Below are 4,538 nucleotides of genomic sequence, written 5' to 3' on the forward strand. Positions count from 1 at the left end.
GTTGTAGCAACAACAATGTCGAGAGCTGCTACCGGGCCGCCTCATTTTTACCACTCGTTCTTACCGATTCATGATCACATATGGGCTGGTGTTGGCATGTGTTTTTTGTATGGAAATTGGAATAAGGCAATTCTATTTGGAGGGAGATTCAAAACAAGTCGTGGACCAAGTGATCCAAGGTTGTCCTAACTAGAGCTTAGGTGGTTGCCTCATATCAGATGCCAAAGCTGTTCTAATCCAAGCTGCTGATTGGTCTATCTCTCATGTATACCGGGAGGCTAACATGGCAGCTCATAAGCTTGCCCAAGCGGTCCTTGAATGCACCGAAGATCTCTATGACATCGAAATATGCCCCCTTACATCCTTCAGGTGGTTACTGAGGAAATGAGGCATTGATCCTTTTTTTTCCTTTGTTATACTGGTTCATCTTGTATATGGCTAGTTTGATTAATGAGATCAGTTTATTATCAAAAAAAAAAAAAAAAAACCCACCATGTGTCATGACCACATCAAGCGGTAAAAGGAGCAGCAAAATGAAGGGGCTGACTAGTTTTTTACATAAAAAATAGTGACTGGTTTATGCTCTATTCACAATTTATATATAACTTTAAATATAATAATATTTTTTATTATATTTAAATCCATCAAATTCAAAGTAAAAATCAAAATAAAATTTTAAATAATATTATTTTATTACATAATTGTAAAAAAATTATTATACGGTAGTAATTTTATCATTTCTCTTTTAAAAAAATAGATCCTATTAGGGCCACCGAGAGTAAGGGTGTCAAATCGTATTTTCGAGTCGTGTTCATGTCATGTTAAGTTATGAACATTCGACTATATAGGTCAACTTGAACCCAAGCCATTAAGCTAAATGTGCCAAACTTCCAAATCCTAACCCAACCTATTTAGATAACGACCGTCGTGTAATCCCTTTTGACCCGTTTAATAATTAATTAGAAATATGTTAATATAATACGACTCATTTAAACTCATTTGTTTCATGTAAATTTGTTGCACTAAGATGCATAACTCATTTGAACTGATTAACATAACATTTGAACTGATTAATATAATTTCACATAAAATTTAAAATCTATATTTATTAATAACCACAATATCTTAAAAAATATATATCAATATTTTTTAAATTTTAACATATAATAAAATCAATATTATAAACTATACAATACCAAGTATAAGCATAAGTCTAAAATTATAATCCCGACAATAAAAATAATAAAAATATAAGCATACTAAAAAATGTCAATATTACAACTTCACAATAATATAATTTTAATTTTGAAATAAATTCTAAATAGGTCAAAACGGGTTAGTTTCGTGTTAAGCAAATTAATTTGTTATTGATACGTTTATAAATTGTGTCTTAACAGCCTATTTTAACCCAAACTAGTTAACATCAAACCTAAATCCGTTAATTTCATATCGTGTTTTTGTTGGATTTACGGATCGTGTCACATATTAGCACCCCTAACAGAGAGTGACCCCGAGGACTTCTACGGATAAGTACAAAATGTACTTTTTTATTTTGTGTTTTAATTTTCAAGTATTTTTTAAATCCTTTTAAATATTTAAAAAAAAGAAAAAAAATCATAAACTTATTTAAAAATAATTCTTTAATAATTAAGTAAAAAGATATAAAAATAAAAATAAAAATAAAATAGAAGTCAGTAGTTTTTGTCTGAATGCATCTGAATGAAGCATTTTCCTAAAAATATTTATCGACTAAACTAAAAAATCCAATGTAGCATTTTGACATAAAGAGAGCTTTTTTCTTTTTGTTTTTTGAGCTTTTGCTTGCGAGAATCATGTGATTCGATGCAAGAATGCTTATCAAGTGCACAAGAAAAGAGGCCAAGATAGTGAACCTACTGTTTGTTTATCTGGCGGCGCGTGCACGTCAAACAGACATCCCTCCCTATCCTCAGACGAGTCACACCTGTTAAGATCGTTTTCGCACCCCACTTGCCACCGTATCTGACCAAGAACAAGAAAGTTTGCCTGTGCCAAAAACACTTCCGATGTTTAAGTTAATTTTTCCTAGAGAGAGTTTGTGATAACATGAGTTTGAATTATACCTATACCAAAACTTTTATAATTCCCTTTTCTAGTGGAGTCACTGTTCTTTGTGCCCAGTTCTTCTACGTACAACTAACGGTGGGGAACTACCAGGTAATCTGCTGACGTGGCAGTCAACCAATATGTTAAAAAAAAAAAAGGAACAAAACAAAAAACAAACGAAAAATAAGAAGAAGAAATAGGAGAAAAAGCGTTTGAGATTGCTAGGCGAGTGCTGAACTTCACGGTTTTGTAATCTTGCTTGAGCCTCCAAGCTTCGAGAAAGCTCTTTATGGTGCACCCATCTATGCTCCAAATGACTACCATCCCAACAAAAGCCAAAGCCGTCAACACCCCAAAACGCCAATGAAGCAAGGGACTCGACCTTGATATCAATGGATTCAAAGATAGCGAATTCACTACCTTCTCCGACATTTCCAACCACCGCCACTATCACAACAACAACAAATTGAACAAATCTAGAACAAGAAAGAGAAAAACATCAACCACTTAAAAGTTTTACTCTTGGGGAAATACAAAAGGTTCTTTCCACCAAAAGATTAAAGATAGTCACATTCCTAGAAACAAAAAACAAAAGGAAAAATAGAAGTCCTTTTATTTCCACCAGAGTATTTTTCCTGCCTCTATTTTCTTTCTGATTATAGTAGTTATTTTTATGACTAAACTTGCTTACAAAAAGTAGAGAGAGGTTTGTGGTCGTCGTCGTGGGTAGGAGAAAAAACACAAGCTGGGTTTACAGAGAGAAAAATGATTTGATATTGAAAGATGATAAAATACAAAACTTGGAAGAACAAGTGACATACAATTCCCAAATTTCTTTTCTTTTCAGCTAGATACAATGCTTAGTCAAACCTTGAAAGATTTTGTCTCAAGTTGGTTTCACCATATTGAAGCTGGCATCTAATCTAGTCAAAGATAAAAGGGAAAAAAGAAAAAGAAAAAAGAAGATAACAATAACAATATTGAAGCTATCATTGCCAAATGAAATGAAGGATAGAACAAACGATTTTGTTAATAACAGTATAGTCTCCTTCCAGTAACGGATTTGAGAGAAACTAGGTTACTAACAGTGGAAAGAGCTTAGGATGGTTCCTCTTGTATGGAAACTAAATGCAGGTTCTGTTCTGCTCATTCTGTGGGGAAATCGTGCATGTGGGGAAGATGAAGGAATGTAAGTCTGAAATGGGGGGAAAGGAATTCGTTTTGGGCAAAAAAGAAAACGGTGTCATTTTCAGTTCTGCCACGTGGGACGCAGTTCCCCTAGCCAGCTACGAATAGCTTTTTTCTTCTATTCCTGGGGTATCCATTCCTGTTTTAGGTGGTATGTCGTCCCATTTAATGCGGTAGCCTCTATCAGAGACAAGTTGTGAATATGTGTTGTTCCATTTATCTATCTTAGTATTTTCGCCACCTTGCAATTCGTGAACAAATGTTGATTTCCTTTATCTATCTTATGAATATTTTCCATTCACTATCCAATTATCCATTGTTTGTTCATATATTTTCTAACTTGTTCTTATAATTTCTCGCACTTTCTCACCCAACAAACACATATTAAGCCTCCTTCCATCACATTAGCCCTAGCCGAATTCCCTATGCTCCCACAAGGATTTCCTAAATTTTAGGAATCATAATCTTATCCTCCTTATCCAAATCCCTAAATTCTAAAGACAACCCTAAACTCCTTCAAACACCCAAAAAGACATTCCTTCCATGTCTTAGCCGAAATCCTACCCATCCTAAATTATCTCCTACAATTTAGGATCTCATCTTACACTTCCAAACCCAAGCCTCACTCATCCTACACGTCCAACCCTAGCCTCACTCATCCTACACGTCCAACCCTAGTCTTATCTCATCCTACACGTCCAACCCCAGTCTTATCTCATCCTTCACATCCATACCCTAGCCTCACTTGCACACAAAACCCTAATTCACCTTAAGTGGCATCAACATTAAAGGAAGAGCATTAAACTGTACACCATTGCACTACATGCACAAGTTCATCATTTAGATTACTCTTTGCAATTTCATCAATACAAACATCAATTCCATCACTAAGCATCATACCTCAATTAACCTAGGATCTCTCCATTGCAATAATTAGGGGTGGGCAGCGGGGCCCCGCCCCCGCCCCCGCCCCCGCTGCCCCGCCCCACTTCCGCTCTACCCCAAGTCAACGGGGCGGAGCCCCCCTTCCGTCATATGCGGGGGGCGGGTGGCCCCGCTCGCATCTGACCCCCAAGGTGGGGGCGGGGGCGGGATAGGGGCAACCCCTGCCCCACCCCACATTATATATATATATATAAGTATATATATAAATATATATATATATATAAATAACCCAGGCCTGGGTTTTTTAGCATCATTTCATTTTTGTTTAGAATCCCCCCCCCCCCCCGTGAGATCACCCTCCCACTCTCTCTCTCTCTCTC

This window comes from Juglans microcarpa x Juglans regia, chromosome 1S, assembly GCF_004785595.1.
Source record: "Juglans microcarpa x Juglans regia isolate MS1-56 chromosome 1S, Jm3101_v1.0, whole genome shotgun sequence".
NCBI classification, from domain to species: Eukaryota; Viridiplantae; Streptophyta; class Magnoliopsida; order Fagales; family Juglandaceae; genus Juglans; species Juglans microcarpa x Juglans regia.